Here is a 21030-nt window from a genome sequence, read left to right on the forward strand (position 1 = left end):
TGGACAGACAAGACATAATAGGCAAAGTTGTGGCTGGCAGGAGGGTAGGCCCACAGTTGTGTGCTATGCAGACGGACTGCATTCCATGGCAAACTAGTATGTACACCCACACCCTGTAACACCAGTACTGTACAAAGCATAACACAACTCCACTCGCAGTCTGTCTGTACTTCCTGATCCTCCTACAAATATGTGGCTGCCCTGAGTGTGCCGGTTCTCCTGTATGAGGTATTGCTACATGCTGTCGGTAGCACTGCTGCCCACACACACAGGATGGATGCCCATCACACAGGAGATGTAATGGGACCACGTACACATGATGTGGGGATCAATAGTGGGTGGTTGCCATGACAGTGTTAAATGGGTGTAGTACACATGTGTAATCATATATCTGGCTATCTGGGTATGTAAATGTACATATATTCCCACCATAGTTCCTGGACATGAAGTGTAGGCCAACCCCAGCTCGTATGTTCCCAATGTTGTAGTTGCAGGGGGTTTCAGGTATCTCTAGAAGGTATACTAGTATTGCTACAGTCAATGGGACTGTCTTCACAGACATGGTGTGCATGGCAGGTCACATCTGCTCATAACATGTGTGCCATTGGTTACTGAGCTACATCCAAAGGACATCAGTGTACAGTACTGCTGCTAGCATGCAATGCATCTGTGGACTGCAGCAGAGATTATGGCCAATATATGTGGGGGTCTGACATAGTCTGTACATTCCAGAGGTATACACATACGCCCTTAGTGCTACACATGTACCATGCCTGACAATATGAATGTGGATGGCCATGTAGATGGGTATAACACATGATGACAGGTATATAATGTCCACCATAGGTCATGCATTCACACACCCCTGCCTGGCCTGTAATGATATGACTGCTGGTACAGGGGTGCCATGGCCACATATTACACAATAGGTATTGACATACATCTGCATTGCATCCCACTGCCCTGTCTGACATACAGGATTGTTAGGGGAGGTCTGGCAGCAGGATATCTGGCTAGTATCTGCACATGACATCCCACTGGGTAGGTACACTAAGCTGCTAGGCATGTCACAATGCATTGTGCAGGCTGCAGGCAGACTGGCTCAACACTGGCCTACACCTCCCAAGGGGGAATGCACATGTACCTGCATATACCGCAGGCTACACAGGCATGTCACAGCAAAGGGTAGGATACACCTGTGTGACAATGCATATCCACAACCAATGTGAACACAGCCACAGCTACATATGGTTAGCTAGCATGGTATGACAGTATATGGACTATGTGTTCAACACTATCCTCATACGTGCCACTCACAGACTGCCCTACATATACTGGCCTGCTACACAGTTTGGTCTGTTGGCTGTCTGTGGTAAGGGACACATGTGTTTATGGCCCTACAAACATGTACGCCACTACAGTACCATACAGTGGGGCAGCATGTAACATCTGAAAGTAGGGGAACTAGAGCAATGTTATCTACCATAGTCTGTACACAGGTTAAGGTACATATCAACACTACACACACTGTCGACATTCACCATAGGTACACAGACCTCAGTACTGTACGAACATCCTCAGAATGTGCAGGTAATGTAATGTAACCCCTACTGTACATAACATGTGTAGCAGTCAGATATATGAGTGGCCTGTTCTCAGATATGATCCCACAAAGTATGGTGTACAGCACATATGCACCACTTCATGCATGACATATGTACAAAGGTTGACAGAGGTGTGTCTGGAAGCACATACACAGGGCCAATATTGACATGTTGCTGTGATGACCACGTACATTAACTGTTGCTACAGGGTTGTTGCAACATATGTCCTTTGAGGGATATGACGTCAGTGACTATCACAGCTTTCTCCATCTACAGACTGCAATCCTCACACTACCTTCTGCAGTCGACAGCTAGATGCTCCGTGGGTGACACATGCAACCACAGACACAACACTTCCCAGGCTGCAGATGACCCTGCAGATGGAGATTCCCCATCAACATGGAACTGAAATAGCAGGTATAGAGACATGTACATCAGCCATAGCCACACAAACACTGTGAAAGCACTACCTGGCCTGCTGTGGTCTGTCCATGTAGGCCTGGGTGGGGGTCAGCCATACCCCTCATTCAGAGGCCATAGTACAACATTTGTTTGTGTTTGTCTACACCTGTCCAGCTGGCTGTGACTGTTATTGGGTATGTGACCCCCCCTCCTGACTGGCATGTGTGAGTCACTTATCCTGTGAGTGTCCCAGTATTGCAGGTGGTGCTGAAGGGCTGCCTATGTCAGACGCACATAGTACACTGCCTACGCATGGTTAGGCACAGGTAGTGTAATGTTTGGCATCCCTTTTACTGTATGTGAGAGTCAGAGAGAGGTGCTATTCCGTGGGTCCCTCCTGTGTCAGTCTATGTTCTATGTGTTGCTCTTTGCCAGGGCCAGGACATACTGGCCATGCCTCCTTCTGCCTACTGGGGCAGGATCAGGTTGTACCTTCTTCGAGTCACTCCGCCTGTACAGACCTTGGCATTGGTGGGGGGCTATATGGCCCTGCCCCTTGCTGCAGCTGTTTCTGCAGGATCATATTGTGTAGCATGGCACATACAAGGATGATTTGGGTACATGTAGTTGGTGAGTAATGCAAAGCTCCACCGGATGTGTCCAGGCACTGGAACCGTGACTTGAGCAACCCAAACACACGCTCTATTATGATTCTTATTTGTGAGTGTGCCTCATTATGGAGTTCTTGTTCGGGTGTGTGTGCATTTCTGATGGGTGTCATCAGCCACTGCTCCAGTGCGTATCCAGCATCCCCCACTAGGTGACCATGTGGGATGTCCCCATCGGCAAATTTCTGGTACAGCTGTGTCAGATGCCAGATGCGGGAATCATGATAACTTCCAGGTCAGCCAGCACACATGTTCAGTATTATGCCCTGGGCATCGCACACAACCTGGCAGTTGATGGGGGGAAGCCCTTGCTGTTGATGTAGACCCTACACTACTCACCGGGTGGTGCTTTGATGCATATGTGCATGCAGTCTATTGCACCCACTACCTCAGGGTATTCTGCTATTTGGTGGAAGAGAGGCATACTGCTGGCCAACGCCTCACGGGTGAGAGGGAAATATACGTGCTCACCGACATGTGCTGCCATGGCATCCAGGAACTGGTGGAGTACCGTGGATGATGATGATGCCTGTGAGATCCCCATCATGTCCCCAGTTGGCCTTTGGAAGGTACCTGTAGCTAATATTCTTAGGCCTACACATACCTTAATTTCCACTGGGATGGGTTCCCCTCTGTTAGTTCTGTGCTTCAGGCGTGGCTGGCACAGCTCAACAATCTGCTGTAGGAGGTTCCTGTCCACCCTATAGTGCTCCAATGTCTCCAGTTCATGTAGCCCTTGGTAGGTCACCCTAGGTCTGTACACTCTTCTCCATTTCCTCACTGTGGGTTGGTCAGCAGCATTCCCATCCTCGCCACCCTCAGCCTCTTCCACAAGTTGTATGATAGCTATTGCAGCCCCTAACATTTTGCTGTTGTGAGTGTTAAAAGTTCCTTGCTTGTTTACACTGGTGGTGTAGGGTGTGGGAAAAAATGGAGGGGTATGTGTTTATATAGTTTATAGTGGCGTTCTGGACTGGGCTGGTCTGCTGCCTGTGTAATTGTCTAGTTCTGATCCGTTTCACCTGGCACCAAACCTAGTACCCCTTGATTAACTTCCCACTGCTGTTTTCCCTTTCCATTGCCCTTCTGATTCATTCTGGGGGTGCGCCGCACAATCGGTGTACTGCAATGTGCACACTTCTGCTATTTCCTGAGTTCACTTCCTTTATCTTCCTGTAGATCCCATTGTGCACCATGCACACCCGCTTACATTTTGTTGTACGTGCTGGGCAGGTTTAGACACACCTCCTGGCTTTGCTGTGCTAAGCTGGAAGCATCCCCGAGCCACAGGGCTCCAATCCGCCATCAGTATGTCTGACACTCCCACACATGATCTCACCTACCTCCTAGTCTTGCACTCAGCTATTCATACTCATAGGTTCATAGGTAGGTACTAGGCTATCGGCAATGGGGCCTATACAAGCCCAGCCAAAAAGATACCCTGGCTTTTGCCACCCAAGAAAATTATTTTCCTGTGCCACAGTCAAGCAGAGTCACAGAGGTGATCCCCGGGGTGAATTTCCTATTTCCTATCCAATCATCAAGATTTTTCTTGAAGAGTGCTAATGAGGAGATTTGTTTGATATAGATAGGGAGTTTATTCCAGAGTATGGGAAGTCTCTGGGACAGGAATCTATCCCTCCGGCATGTTCTGTTTATTGTGGTGACAAGGTTTAGGTCCCTAGAGTGTGTAGCTCGGAGGGATTGGGATTTCTTTAAGTGGAGCATGTCCAACAGCTCTGGGTTTGACACAGCTTTGTATGTTAGGCAGAGATCACCTCTGAGTAGGCGATATGCGACGGAGTAAAGCTGGAGTTTTTTGAGACAGTCTGCGTAGGGCATCTGTTTGAGGCCAGTAATCCTCTTTGTGAGGGATTTCTGCGGCCTTTCCAGTTGTTGTAGATGTCTTGTGAGGTACATACCAAAAGGGGCGTTGTACTCTATAATGGGTCTAATGAGTGATGAGTAGAGGGGAACAATGACCTCTTTTTTTCTGGATGAGAAACCTTTTGTGATGAGGTGTGCCATGTAGAAGATTTCCTGGCTACTGTGGCGATGTGATTATCAAAGGAGAGACTACTGTCCACCTGTGTCCCAAAGTCTCTTATCACACTTTCGGTGTTAAGTATACTACCGCCTATGTTGTAGTTCATGGGTACAGAGTTTTTACCAAAGGGGATGACAATGCACTTTTTGGCATTGAGCTTGAGGCCATGGCTTTGACACCAGACATCTGTCTCAGTGAGGCCCTTTTGTAGGATGTTCACATCGTTAGGAGTTTCAGTTATGGCTCCTAGTTTGCAGTCATCTGAGAACTTCGTTAGCCAAAGACCTTCTGTGTTAGTCTGTACTTCAGAGAAGTAGATACCAAACAGGAGAGGACCCAGGACTGAGACCTGTGGTACTCCACTTGTCACTGGTCTGAAGTCGGATTTGGAGTCTGCTACTTTCATAGTGTGGGTTCTGTCAGTGAGCCAGTTGGCAACCCATCTTGTGACATAGGGATTTATACCTAGTTTAGTGAGTTTATCTATAATTCCAGAGTGGGGGATGGTGTCAAAAGCCTTGGCAAGATCTAGATAGGCTGTGTGAACCACCTTACCCTTGTCTATGGCTTTGGTGACTGCTTCAAAGAAGTCTATCAGGTTTAGGAGACATGATCTGCCTTTTACAAACCCAAACTGCGTGGGGTCCAGAGTTTGGAGATTACCAATGTCTTTGTTTATAAGTTCCATGATGATACATTCCATGGCCTTGCAGACCAGGCTCGTCAGGCTAATGGGACGGTAGTTGCCAGGGTCCGTGGTGGCTCCCCCCTTGTGGAGTGGGATAACCGTCGCTGTGCGCCATTCAGCAGGCACAAAGCCTGAGGTGAGGCTATGATTGAACATGGTACTTAGGTGGGGTGCCAGTTCATTCTGTAGTTCATATAGAACGCAGCCTAGGATGTTGTCTGGTCCCATGGATGCTGTGTTCTTGGCTTTGGAGAGTGTGGTTTTTACCTGTGCAGCCATGATTACAGGAACTTTGCATTATTCCGATATAGAGATGGGCTCTTTAGGGGTGAGAAGGGGGTAAAGTTAGCACTGAACCTATCTGCCAGGATGTTGGCAATATCAGTTGGGTCTGTATATTTAGTGCCATTGTGCTGTAACTCAGAGCAGATCTGAGTGTTGCCATTGAGATTATTGACATAGCTATAGAATGCTTTGTGGTTGTCTTTAGAATCAGTGGCAATTTTGTTTTCATAACTAGCTTTGGAGGATTTCATCAGGGATCGCAGCTTCTTACTGAGGCTGACCAGGGAGCTCCTCCACTCATGGGATTTTACTCTCTTTTGCAAGAGTTTCTTCCTTCTGTTGTACAGTTTGTTTATGGCAGGGGACCACCAGATTGGCTTCCTTTTTTGGAGGATAGCGTCTTGATTCTGTTTGGGATAGCATGATCCATGCACTCATGTAAGTGCTTATAAAGTGCAATTGTGTAGGATTCAGTAGTCGTAACTGTATTGTCCATCTGCATGGGTGTCATGAAGTTCACCACTTCTGTCTGAAGAAGCATGAAGTTGGCTTTGGAGAAATTTTTTACCATGGTTTCCTTAATAGGGGATGGAGGCAGGATGTGGATATCTAGGGTGATTAGCTTATGGTCAGATCTGTCCAACGAGGAGTTGATTTCAGGTGTGGAACACCAGTCACTCTTGTTGGTAATGACTAGGTCTAGGATATTGTTGCCCTTGGTGGGGGTGTGGATAAGTTGATCCAGGGCATTGGAGTTTATGAATTCCAGAAAGCGTTGAGTGAAGGAGTTGGTACATGAGTAGTTTTCCCAGTTAATGGTGGGGTAGTTGAAATCGCCCATTATTAGGGTGTTGGTTGAACCCTAATATTTTCCCGTACATCAAGAAAAGAGGAGTGGGAATCCTGGGGCATGGTGGGTGATCTGTAGCAAGCTACAATTTGGATTGTAGTTTTGCCCAGAATTAGTTGCACTTGGATAACCTCGGATGCATTATGCTGAGCAATTAGCCTGGAGGTGTGGATATCCTTAATGAATATGGATACACCTCCGCCTTTGGTGTTCCGGTCCAGGTTACATTGTCGGAAAGTGTGGTATGAGTTATAGCCTGGTAGTGCAGGGGTGCTCTCTGGAGCCTTGAACCAGGTCTCAGTCACTGCACAGATATAGATGTTCTCCATTTTAAGGAGTGCCTCGAGTGAGTGCATTTTGAGATTTAGACTTCTGGCATTGAGTAGCATCACCCTCGGTTTTTTGCTTGCCTGTTCCTGTTACGGTGGTGAATTTTTCATTTGAACCTTGCCTAAAAAAGGCACTATAGGGGCGGCAAGAACCTTAACCAGTATCCGGAATCCCAGGGGTGACAGGTGCAGGCCAGCTCTGGCAAAGCATCATGGTCTGTTAACCATGTCATCCCAGGCAGACAGATACTGGATCCCTTTAGAATGGCACCAGAAGCTTAGCCAATTGTTGAAGTCAATCATTTTGTCCTTGTACTGCGGCATCATTCTGGGTGATGGCAGAATGCTACTCAGGGCTAGGGTCATACCTGCCTGGGCTACAAGATCAAAGAGCTATTCCATGTCTCTTTTCATGTAGTCCAGGGAGGTACGTCTCAGGTCGTTCACACCAACATGGACAATGACAGAGTCATATTTGTACTTGTTGTGGAGTGACCTGAGTGCGTGGGTAATGTGGCGGATCCTGGCACCTGACAGGCAGCTGACAGTAACTTTCTGCTTGTTTAGCCTGGTGAGTGGGACATCAGTGTGCCTAACTATAGAGTCGCCTATGACTAGTGTATTGGGTACGTTGTTTTGCCTTATTGGCTGTGGTTGAGTGGCACACTGAGTCTGCAGGCTATGTGTCATTTGGGTTGTGTTGGGGGGTGGAGGTTGCTTGCATTTCTGCTTTGGAGGTCTCTGTTGCTTGAGCAGATTATTATTGAGAGCCTCCGTGAATGTTTTTGTATTTCTATGTGTGGATTTTGGTGGTGTAGATTTAGTGGGACTATGTGATGAGTGTGGTGTGGTGCAAGTGTTTACCTTCTCCTCTTGACTGTCAAGTTCAGTCTTGATTGGAGAGAGATTTACCTCCACTTTGGCTAGATAAGTGCATCTTTCACAGGTTGTAGTGTTGGGTGGTAGGAGGAGAGGGTTGTCTGTGTACATGAGGCAATTTCTACATTGCCCCAAGATGCCCAGATTCATCAGATAGATAGGAGAGAACACTGGGAGCTGACCCTTGGACATGCCTGAATAAAAAACTATTTTCCTCTAGATAAGTGAGGAAAGTGAGTACAAGAACTGTTTTTCTGTAAGCAAGTGAGGAAAGTAAGTACCAAAACTGTTTTCCTCTAGGTAATGAGGAAGGTTGAGTGCTGTAGTAATTAGTAGGTTATTTAGTGCTTACAAGTTCTGAACAAGTGCTGATCACGAATAAGTAAATTCACGTGCTAAAAGTAAGAATCTGTATCTGGACTAAACTAGTTACAGGAAAGGGGGAAACAAGTGCAAATGTGGGCTTTTAAATCAGAAAGTTGAGAGAGATGGAAAAACTGCCCAAACGGTCAATAACTACAATTTCTGGGCCAGAACCACTCCTTATGTGGTAGATAGGTTACCTAGTGCTTACCACTCCCACTGATAAGTTAGAAGGCTTCCCTCCAACACAGGAAGCTTGGGGTGGGGGTGGGGGGCTCAGAAGCTTACATACAGTCCTGGATACAGCAAATCTGAATCTGGACTACACTAGTTACGGGAAAGGTATACTTATATATATATTTTTTATATACAGAAAAGTAGCTAAAACAGCAGTCAAAACAATTCAAACACAGTGCAAGCTAGACACACTTGAGTATGTAGCAATGTTAGACCAAACAGTTAAAAAATGCAAATAAATTAAAAATGACTAAAAACAATGCAGAATGAGTCTATTAGGTAGAATGAGGTAAAGAGATGGGACTGGGGGGAGTGTCCTAGATCAAATCTACATTGGGGGAGGCAACTGCAAAAACCTCCAAATTTAAACAACAACACAGGAATAGGGAGGATGGGTATGGGAAAACCAACACCTTCATCAGAGATCTGAAAAACTATACAGTGAAGCAAAAATAACAGTGCACAACTCTGAAGTCAGCCAGCAATGATATAAAATTAATCAAACAACAATTACCAGTACACAACTCTGAAGTGCCAGAAAAATATACTGAGCTCTGTACATCTCCAGATAGTTTGAAGAGCACTCTTTCAGGACACAGGAAGGCTCCAACAATGATATGCAGTCTTTTTTATTAAGAGGGTCTAATTTTATGCAAGTAATCCTTGAGATGGTCAGATAACACACAGGATGTAAAACCAGTTATACCAACTTAAGACACAGAGAAATAGGGAGGGGGGGGAAACACCTACAGCAGAGATCTGAAAAACTACACAGTGAAGCAAAAATAACAGTGCACAACTCTGAAGTCAGCCAGCAATGATATAAAATTAGTCAAACAACAATTACCAGTACACAACTCTGAAGTGCCAGAAAAATATACTCTGCTTTGTATATCTCCAGATAGTTTGAAGAGCACTCTTTCAGGACACTGTTGGGACCTGCCTCACATGCTGGGGAAACCAGGATTCACTATCCTTCCTCTCATTTGCATAGAATTGCCTGTTAATGCATAGTTACATGTGTCACACTGTCCCTTCCCCCTTAGCAACCACTACTCACTGACCAGGTTGTCTTTTGCCTGCCATTGACTTGCATGGTGAAATACTGAGTTTAGTTAGACTGTTTGTTTTAGGTTTATTTTCTTATTTCCCTGTCGGTCCCGTTTGCGCGCCGCTGCCCTATGCATCAATGGCCGTGATCGGCAGACATATCATAAAAGTTGTATTTTGTACATTTGGCATTGTTTGCAATGCCAATGGCCTTCTACTTGGCCATTGGCATTCTTCCTCTATTATATTCAGCCTTTATTTGGAGCTGTCATAGCTCCATTTTGGAGTTTGCAGTACCATACTCAGTTACTAACCGAGTACATTTCTGCATATTACGCTAGTCCTGCACGCCCTGATTCCTGCTTCCTGGATGGCAGATTTACCTAATTTGCATGGTTTTCACCTGCAAACGGGGTGATTTGCATACGGGAGCTGGGGACATGCAGCACTAGTGCTACAGCGCTCGTGCACATCAGACGTGCACGTATGTGGATCGCTTGGCCGCCATATTGGCAAAATTTCATCCTACACTAATCATGCACACCGTGCAAGCTTTTGAGAATCCAGGGGGTAATCTAAACATGAATAGAGATATTACGATTGCATTTAATAATAGCTGTTCTGATACATATGCTTGTATGCTACAATTCTTTTTACTATTCCTGTTTCACTGATATTGTGTTTAGTTATATCTCTATGTTTGTCTCTGCTTTTTTTTTTTTTTTTTAATTTCTCAAAGTTTTTTTCAGTTTCTAATACCAAGATGGGAATGGATCCCATTCCTAAGGCTAAGTACGATTAAAGTTCATTAAATTAGTACTGTTTCAATCTTTGAAGTGCTATTTGCAGCACCCACAACGTGCCCAGTAATGACTCCTTCTGCAATTTGTATGGGGTTACATGTATTGGTAACATATCGAAATATGATTGTAGATTCTTTTTCATAAGATCTGTTGCTCCTACTACTATTGGAACTGTTTGGGTATCTTTCTTCCATACTACTCTTATTTCTGCCTGTAAATCCTGATATTTTATGACTTTGTGTGTCTCTCTGTATGCAAGACACTGTAGTCACTGGGTGTGGTGATTTTAATGATCGATGCTACTTTTGTCTTCTTTTCATGGACCACTATACATGGTTTTCTAGCATCTATCTTTTCAACTGTTAGTAATGGGTGATCCCATGTGATGTATACTTTATCATTTTCTATGATGCTTTGTGGCTCATGTTTCCAGTGTTTTTAAGCCACTTCATTAACATAATGTTGTACAATCCTCAGTGCAGCAGTCTTGCCACATTATTATATAAACAAAACAAGCTCCAAATGAAGCAAAACACTGGTAACCAAAAAATAAAAAACAAACCACCCAAAACAGGCAGAGAAACTCCACTTTAATGACAAGCAGAAAACAGCAAGTCCCATAAACTAAGCGCTTTCACCATTAAAATATGGATTCCTCAGAGTTACATGGGATACAAGCAACTTGGTTTAAATAGAGTGATGTAAGCAGAACCAACCAATCATTTCATGTGATGTCATGTTGAATTAGTTTATTTTTTAAAAAAAAAAAACGCACACACACAGTTAATAAAGGTATGAGCCACGGTGGTGCAGCGGTAGCATTGTCGCCTCACAGGAAGAGGTTCTCCTGTTTGATTCTCGGCTGGAGCGCCTTCTGTGTGGAGTTTGCATGTCCTCCCCAAGGTTGAGTGGCATTCGAAAGACATGCGTGAATGGGCATGCCTTCATTGAAGGCTGGGCGTCAAGCTGGCACCTTGGCACCATAAAAGTCTACTGCCAATCATTAGCGGACCGGAGTTCCACTGTGGCGACCCCTAACCGGGAAAAGCCGAAAGAAGAACAACAACACGGTAAATAAAGCCTTCAGTTTTCTCTAGAAAACACAAAACAACACTTTTACAGCTTATATAACCATATGATTAAAAAATATATATTATATATGTGTAATAGATGTGTTATTAAAATATCAGGAACTAAAATGCAGTTAATTAATTAATTTAAATAACCCTTGCCCTTTCTTTTGAAATGGGTAAAACTGCAATGTTGTCATTTAAGCCTGGGGGGATGTGGCATCAAGCCTAATTTGCCATTTTTTCTCCATAATTTCTACTTTTAATTTATCATCCCCTCCCCTTTCACATGGTAACACCTTGTCTATCACAAAAAAGATAAACTTGTTAAAGTTAGTGCAGGTTATACTGTGCATGTATAGAGCATTGTGCTGATTTTTAGATTTGATTGCCCTCACATGTTCTGCTATTCTATCCCTTAATCTACGTATAGTCTTGCCCATGTAGAAACTGTGGCAGCTCGTGCATGTAGCAACATACACTAACATAGCAGTTTGCAGCTGCACCTTCCTTTTCAAGATAAAGTACGTTCAAATCCATGAATGGAAACGTAAGGGCCATCATTGATATAGCTGTAAAAAATTACATCCTCTACACTTAAGCATTATAGACCTTTGTCGGCTCCATTTAGAATCCTCAAGAATATTTTTAATATTCCTTCCTCTGCTATAAACAATCTTTGGCTTGTGCCCCAAGATATTCTTAATGGTTTCATTGAGACCAATCTGCCAAGCATTGTCGATGGCTATTGATAGTGGTGCAGCACAGTGATTATACCGCAAAATCAGAGCACTAACATTACTCATCTCCTTGTTTATAGTTTTCTTCACTATTTCAGAATACAAAATAGGCTGAAATACAGTACTTCTCTTATTAAGAATTTCATGCCTAAGTTTCAATAATAGTTTTAGGGGGTACCCCCTTTCCAAACAAATCCCTACCAATCTATATAACTCCTCTCTAAAGGTGTCATTGTCACTCACTAGTCTTGACAATCTAACCATCTGACCCTTAATAATACCCTTCTTTTGATGAAAGGGGTGACAACTGTCAAAATGTAACACAGAATTAGAAAATGTTTTCTTCCTGTATATGTTACTACGTAAAACTCCCCTTTCTCTGGTTAGATGGATATCCAGAAAGTTGGTTTTATCCGGGTGCCATGAACTAGTAAACTTAGGAATGGGATAGTATTGTTCAAAAAATCAACAAACTTTGTAGCCTCAAGCTCATTACCTTGCCACAAAATAAGAATATTATCCAAAAACATATTATATAAAAAGATCTTGGACATAGATTCTGAAGGAAAGATAAAAGTTTCTTCCCAATGCAACAGCACTAAATTGGCAAATACAGGAGCGCACTTTACTCCCATGGCTACCCCAGATGTTTGGCGGTAAATATCCGCATCAAAACTAAGAAAGTTGTTCTGTAGTATAAGTCCCATAAGGTCCACCAGGATGTTTATCCTTGTTTTGTCAATTACTTTGCTTCTCAATAAACTCTCACGAAAAGAAATGCAACCCCTCCTCATGGGGTATAATAGAAAATAAATTAATTACATCCACTGTAAGAACAGAAAAAGTATCAGATACTCCAATAGCTCTAAGTCGATCCAGGCAATGCCAAGAGTCCCTTAGCATATGTTCTGCTCATCCACAACCTTATTAGTCATCTCATCCACAAAGGAAGCAAGGGGTTCCATTTTAGATCCCCTAGCCGCAACAATTAGTCTAAATGGTGGGTTACTGGGATACTTGTGAATCTTGGGGATCCTAAAAATCAGTGGTGTGACAGGATGTTCTGCTGTAAGAAACCTGAACTCTTTCTCATCTATAGCTCCACATTGTGACATTATTATGCCTTTTGGTATACAGTCCTTCTGCCATTAATATGTCACAAACAGCAACGAGGTGTGCAACCGTTTCCAATTCTGTTTTACAAAACCTACATTTGTCTGTTTCTCCCACATGCTCAATGGAATTTGTAAACCAGAGTGTACGTAGCCCACTATCTTGGGCCATCAGTATTAATCTTTCATCTCTTGGTTTGAATTCACCTCTCCTTAACCATTCCTGCATTCGATCCCGATCAACATGAGGTTCTTCCAGAAGTTTTCTATACTTGCAGCTATAGTTATGCATTTTCCACATTTCTTGCCTTCTCATCTGATCCTTAACCATATATTCTTTCTTTTGTTTTTTAGCACATTCAGTTGCTGCCTGATTTTTATCTACTTCTGGTTTAATTTCCATTCCTGTTTTGATACTGATATGCTTCTTCTAGATTAAGCAGAGAAGTCATCTTAGATTTATTCTCCTCATGTTTCAAAACTTTCACTACATTTGGGTCTTGTGAGGTCAGCAGATATGTATGCAGTCCCATGATTGCAGATCTATACATATAATCAATTTCAAGGAGGCCTATCCCTCCTTCAGAATGGGGAATACATAGTCTTGGTATGCACTGATTTTTATAAATCATTTGGTAAGTATGAAGCATCCTTCTTGTTTTCCTGTCTAATCTATTCAACACATTTTGGGGCCAGTCAATCACTCTAAAACTGTAAGTTAAGACAGGAAGAGCAAATTGGTTTATAGCCTGAATTTTGTTCCTAGATGTCAACGCTGTTTTCAAGATTAATTTAAGTCTTCTAAAGTATTCCTTACTAAGTTTTATTTGCAATTGTTCATGTTTTATTGTTGATCATTCATCAATTTCCAAATATTTATACACTCCCTCTTGCTCAAGTTCTTTTATATCACATTCTTGTCCCAAACTGATGTTTTCTTGGTGCTGCAGTTTCCTGCTTTAAAGGTTGCTTTTGCACATTTATCAATACCAAATGACATTCTTATATCATCTGAAAAAGTTTTGACAACTAGCAGTTGTGCTTTTAGTTCCTGATCTGATGAGCTATACAGTTTTAAATCATTGACAAAGAAAAGATGAGAAGTCTTTACACTTTGTTGTTTTCTAGGAGCCAAATTATAGCCATGGCCTAAGCTGTTAAGTAGACAGCTTAATGGGTTAAGGGCAAGACGGAATAGTAGCGGTGACAAAGATACTAGCAAATGCTTTTTTGTAGTCAGTCCATGCCATATTTAGATTCTTCTCCTTTTTACAGTTTTCCACTATGACTTTATTTAACAACAAATGATCCATTGTTCATATGACTTTCTTTTATTGCCCTTTTGTTCTATTTCCCTAATTGAGTTTTCTTCTAAATGACTATAAACTCTATCAGCATCAGTTCCAGTGTATAGTTTATACGTTGTTGGAAGGCAAGTTATTGATCTATAATTTTTAGGGTAGCTTGCAGGTTCACTCAAGTACGAGCATTGCTTTTCCTGTTGTTAGCCAGGTTGGTGTCTGTTTGGGGTGCACATATAAACAGTTCTTACTCATGGCTAAATCTTCGTGCAAAGATGTTAATACTTTTAACCAGAAGTTAGGTACCGCATCTGGGCTTGGGATTTTCCAATTAGAGACTTTTCTTAACTTTATTTCGATCTCTCTGGCTGTTAATTCATCCCATTTCATATCCTGTACCTTTAAACTTCTTATTCTTTCTTTTACTTTTTCTATCCATTTAGCATCTTTGTGATGATCCACAGGGTTTTTATAAATACTTCTCCAAAATATATATATTTCTTCTTTTTTGGTGGTCTTTCAATTCCTTTTACCTTGTTTCCCAGTTCTCTATAAAACTTTTTTGAGTCATCAATACATTGCTTATTTTTATACTTTTCCTTTATATTTATCTGCATATATTCTAAGTTTTTCTGTTTGTGCTGAGATTGGCCCAGGTCATGTCTATGTGACCCAGGTCATGTCTAAACAGGGTCCTTGCATCATTTCCCTTACCTGGTTAATACATTTAAAATAAATAAATAAATATGTATCAAGAAGCTATGGAACAACATTTTTATCATCTTGGATGGAATGGTTTGGGACATACACTCCAAAGGGGTGTTTGTAAGAGCCTGGCATATGGCTACAGTTATTTGCTAATTCTAAGTGGTTTGAGAACCCAGCCTACTCTGACTTTCTCCAAGGATCCATACTAATGGAGGGAGGCATCTATACAATCCTAATGGCCACTACATGTCCACCATAAAGCTCATCAGCCCTGGGTCAATATGCTCCAGTCCAGCCAGTGTCCATTTGCCCACCCTGAGTTACCTGAGTGAAAGTTAGCTGTAAAACCAAACAACCTGCCAAAATGAACTAAGAATTGCTATATTGATATAGGTTCACTGACAAAATACAGCTTAGAAGTTTACAACATAGCGGTAAGACAGAGGCAGAATATCCTGTGTATCCAGGAGACAAAGTGGAATGGCTGGTTAACAAAGTCACTTGGCTTAAAATCCAGAGTCTACTACTTGGGGGGAGGACACACTAGAAATTCTGTGACAGCTGTGGTGAGAAACTCTTCTAAAGACAGTGACAGATGCCATTAGAATTAATGACAGACTCATGGCAATCAGACTCCAGTGTAAAGATAGGGCAGTATTCATAATCTTAGCCTATGCCTCACAACAGGGTTGTGATGGTGAGGGAAAAAGCACAGTCAGGTAGCAGGTACAAGAACTACTAGATAAAGTGGGACAAAATCAGTAAGTGTTGATAATGAGGGCCCTGGATGCTCATATCAGAAAAGACAGAACAGAATATGAGGACCATAAGGTCCACATTGATGGGGCAATACAGCAGGAGGAGTAATTCTAGACTTCTGTGTGGAAACGGCTTGATGGTGACCAACACATGGTTCACCAAGACAGACAGTCACAAGATCATATACAAGAGTGGTCAACATTCAACTCAGGTAGAAGTCCCTTAGTAAAGGGTAATGGGGTAGAATCTAAGATTGCAAAGCCATTCCATGTGAAAATATCAGCTTCCAGCATAAACCACTAGAAGCAACAATCAGATGCAAGCAGTGGGAAAAGAAAGCTCTAAGGTCACCAGAGACTAGGCTGAAGACCTGGAAACTGGCATGAAGGCACAGGAGCTCAAGGCTCTAGAACCTCAGGAAAAAGAGAAAGTAGGCGGAGTAGAAGAAGAAGAAAAGTAGCAGCATCTCAAAACAGCAAGTGAGAATACTACAGAACTACAGAAGAGATGTGTAGCAATGAATAACTAAGATACATAAAAAAGGTGAAGGAATGCAGACATTCAGGAAATTATCAAAAGAAAGAAGGAATGCAGGAAGCAGTTGAAGACAGAAAAGACAGACCAGGCTAAGAAGACATATGGTCTGGCTAACAAAACAATCACAATGGCAAAGAACAAAGCATCAGAAAAAAACATTACTAACTTCTAGAAAGTAGCTCAGCAAATGGCATGAAAAACTCTATTAAGTTGCAAGGCAAAGATGGAAATATAAATATGATAGTCATCACACAAAATTCATAATGGATTCCAGCAACAATCTTCTCAACAGTCCACAGGACATCAAAGACAGATGGAAGGAGTACTTCCAGCTTTTCTTAATGAAGAAAACCCCAGAAAAGCTGTTCTGTTTCAAGCAGAACCTGCAATGAAGGATGAAGAACCCTGTCTTGGAAAAGTATGTGCAGCACTAAGGAAAACAAATTCAAGGAAAGTAACAGGTTCAGATGAAGTCACAGCAGATATGATCAAGATATTAGGTGGGTTAGGGAAGAAGCGGCTACTAAAGCTATTCATTGCAGTATGGAGAGAATGCTGTATCACAGATGGTTTGAAGAATAAAAAATGTAATGCCAGGGTACAGGAACAAAGGGGATGTCTGCAATTGTAGGCTGTACAGAGGTATCAAACTTCTGTCACAGTACAATGAAAGTGCTGAAAAACAAATATGCAAGGTAGCAGAAAGTAAGATGGGTGGTGAGCAGTTTGGATTCAAATCAGGATGTAGCACAGCTGATCTGATGTTTGTAGTGAGACAGATTGTGGAGAAGAAGCTGGAGATGAGAAGAGTCCAACTAGGCATTCCTAGGCTTGCAGAAAGCATATGACAAAGTCCCAAGAGAGCTAGTTTGGGCAGTTCTGTGGTGGACTGAAGACCCAGAAATATTAGTAGAATTAGTGTAGGCTATGTACAAGGATCCAATGACACAAATACAATGTTCGGACTCAAAGTGTTCCCAGTGGAATTAAGTGTGCATCAGAGTTTAGCTCTGTGCCTACTCTGTTCATATTGGTGATTGACTACATTAGCAAAGAGATCAGAAGGGACAAATAAACAAAGCCAATGATGCAGCACTACAACCAGACTCTCGTCAGGAACTTTATCAGTAGGTGGAGAGTGGAATGCAAAACTGAAGGCATATGGGATGAAATGAGTACAGACAATACACTTGTCAAGGCAGCAAATGGGAGAAATCAGACGAAGCTGAAAATGGATATAAAAGGGAAAACAGTGGAACAGGTTAACAACATCAAGTACCCGGAAGGGCTGGTTGACAAGGAGGGAAGTTTGAATGAGAAAGTCCAAAGCAAGACTCAGGTGTGCTACAGCCAACTGGCACAGAGTGTCAAGGGTAGTGTATGACAGAAGAATGCCAAAGAAACTGAAATGAGTGGGTTGCAACCAGGGCTTCTGTATGGCACAGAAACCTGGGCAGTGAAGACACAGCAGCTGAAGAAGTTTGAGGCGATGGAGACAAAGTGCTCAAGATGGATAATGGGATGTCTACAATTGGACAGAGGAACAAAATGAGGACATTAGAGCAAACTGCAAAGTAGCTTCATTTGCAAAGAAATTCAAAGAGAACAGATTACAATCATTCAGTCACACGGAGCAGGAAAGAAGAAAGTGATCTGGTGTAAAAGATTTGGCCGAGACAGGAAAAAGGCAAAAGGAAACAAGGATGTCTATTTCAAAGATGGCTTGACTGCATGAGAGAAGACTTTTGCAACATTCAGGATTGGCTGCAAAGAGGGTAGGAGAGTGGAACTGAACTGAGAAAAATGGTGACAGCTGATGCGATATTTGACACCATGTAAAAAATTGGGAAAGGGGGCTGATGATGATAATGATGGCGAATGGTTGGGACAATGTAGACAATTTTTGTATCATGAACAATGGCATAATGTTTCTGTTTACAAAGCTATATAATATATAGATGCAAGTATCTGGAAGCAATTTGAAATGGTAGAATTGATATATTTTATACTTAAATAAGTATGTTTGATTTTACAAGTGACATGGCTTTTTGACATCCACCCAACAACCCAGGCAGAAGGGACCTTGTTTTAACATCTTATATATGAAGGTCAGTATCTCAGTGTAAGTATTAGAAAATGAATCTATGTATCAGATTTCAGGATTGAACCCATAGCCTTCTAGTCTTCCTGGCATCAAAGGCAACTACTGAGCCATTGAAACTGGTTCTGAACCATAATGGTCAGTTAAACAAAAGAAAGTAAGGCATCTCTTTATGAAAAGAATGTTCAGTCCAGAGTAAGACACAAGTTAAGAAAGCACAGAGATACAGAGAATGTTTTTTCTTCTGTTTGTATACAAATATTTGGTTTGGCGAGACTTCAGCTCAAGCACAGAACATTGTTTTTAGTAGTAGATGTACTGCAACAATGTGAGAAGATACTTCTGGTGTGTCTTTGTCTGTATTTGGGCACTCAAAGCTGTCTGAAAAGGAAGATCCGAAATACAGAGAGAAGTGTCCTACTAAATGTTTTAGATTTGGAATACTACTAAAGAAACTTGCCAGATTTAAGGATAGATTGAGAGGAAATTGTAATGCCAAGGACTAAAAAGTTGCAATCATTGAAATGCCTACTGAATGTGAATAAAAATTAGATTTTCAAGTAAAAGGTCTACAATCTGTTTAGTGAAAAAAGCAAAAAAAAAATGTGTGTGTGTGTGTATGTGTGTGTGTGTGTGTGTGTGTGTGTGTGTGTGTGTGTGTGTGTATATATATATATATATATATATATATATATATCTTCAGTGCACAGTAATACATGATACCTCATCAGATATTTATAAAACAACATAAAAATAGGGATGTAGTATATTACATAATATATCTTTAAATGTTGTAGAGCTTACAAGCAAGAAATAAATGTTATATGATGCACTTGCTTCTAGTCACAGTAAAGTTCCCCCTTGAGACTGGTAACAACATATCTGCAGTATACAAGTTATTAGTGAGCACACTGACAGATATTAAAAATTATACAACAACGTCTCATTACCTTTCAAAAATAAGCAAACTGATTGGACAGCCCAAAAATCATGCCTGTTGTAAATCAAGCATATTCCAAAAGAAATAAAATCTGGCTGCTGAAGTACCAATGAGCAGCCAGACTTTTCTTTTGGTATATGCTGTGGAGCAGAGCAAAATATGAGAAAAATCAGGTTAATTCTGCAAAACTTAAGAATCATAAACGTAACTGATGTTTCTTGTATGTCTGCAATGTCTCTCGCAAAAATCTCATCAGCATACCTCTCAAATGTCCAGATTTTTGTATTATAGCTTTGGTCATTTTAGCTTCAGGCTTCATATCTTTCCAAAAATGCATGCTAGCATCCAGCAACTTTAGTTTATAAGAGCAATATTTCAAAAATTGTTCCAATTTTTGGACCTTTGTACCTCTACTATGTTGGGCTTTGTCCAGATTTCTTGCATTAAGTGTATGTTGGCAGAAAAAAAAATCTGATTCTGTTTTCTCTATTACTTCTCCTGCACAGCACTGAGCAAGCATTGGAAAGCATGTCCCAAGCAAACAAGGAAGAATGCAGAGGAACACTACAGGCCCGTTAGACAAAGACATTATTTAAGAAATGTGAACATTTTTTTCTTAAATATCATTGTATATAACCCGCTCATGCATGTGAGTGTCACAGAATTTACCCACAGTTGGCTTCATTTTATCAATCAGGCTTCACCCTCCTGATGGAATCTCTCCAACCATGCATAAATCCTGTGATACCCACACCTAGTCATGAGTGATTGCCAAATGATACAGTGCACTCCTGTTTACTAATCTGTAGATCCTACCATTGAATATTTCCTGTTGCAAGAAATGTAGAATTTTTAATGTATACTGGAGAGAGAGTGATTAATGGACATTGTACAGGGTGGGGGTCATAGATGCCTCAGTGCAGTATACTCTGAATAGTACAGTCAAATTGCAATTATAGCAATTAGGAATCAGGGTTCCTTATGAGAAGGAAGGTCCTGCTTGTCTTTCTGCCGTATCTATGGAGCTGTGTCCCTGAGTTGTACTGTAAGCTTTGATACATGTATCAGTGCCTTATTCATATCATGTTCTACTGTTTTTACATGTACTAGTGTTTATATATCTGAACTTTGAGGTCTTTCTGCCATTCCATGCCCTAAGGCTAGATGCTATTAGCAGAGCTGTGGCCATCTCTTTTAGCTCTAAATTTTACAAGGTTTAGATTCCTTGTGAGATTACCAATTCCTATGAATATGTCCATGGAACAGAAATAAATTGCATATACGTCCTCATTTTCAAACTTCCCCTTACATATACGTTCCATCACTCACCCATCACACTTTGAAAATGAACTCAAACTTCAACTGCTTAACACCAAAATGTGCCCCTGTCATGCCCCAAGCTAACCTCCCCATTCTCCATTTACATACTTATATAATCTCTCCTCTTTCACCTAGTACCCTGCTAGGTGGGTACCTTCTAAATTCAGTCAACAATGCTGACAGATGTGATTTCTATGTAAATATATGCTTTCCTTGTTAAAAAAATGTATGTGTATA

This window comes from Protopterus annectens, chromosome 1.part1 (genome assembly GCF_019279795.1).
Source record: "Protopterus annectens isolate FY-2018-M chromosome 1.part1, PAN1.0, whole genome shotgun sequence".
Taxonomy (NCBI): domain Eukaryota; kingdom Metazoa; phylum Chordata; order Ceratodontiformes; family Protopteridae; genus Protopterus; species Protopterus annectens.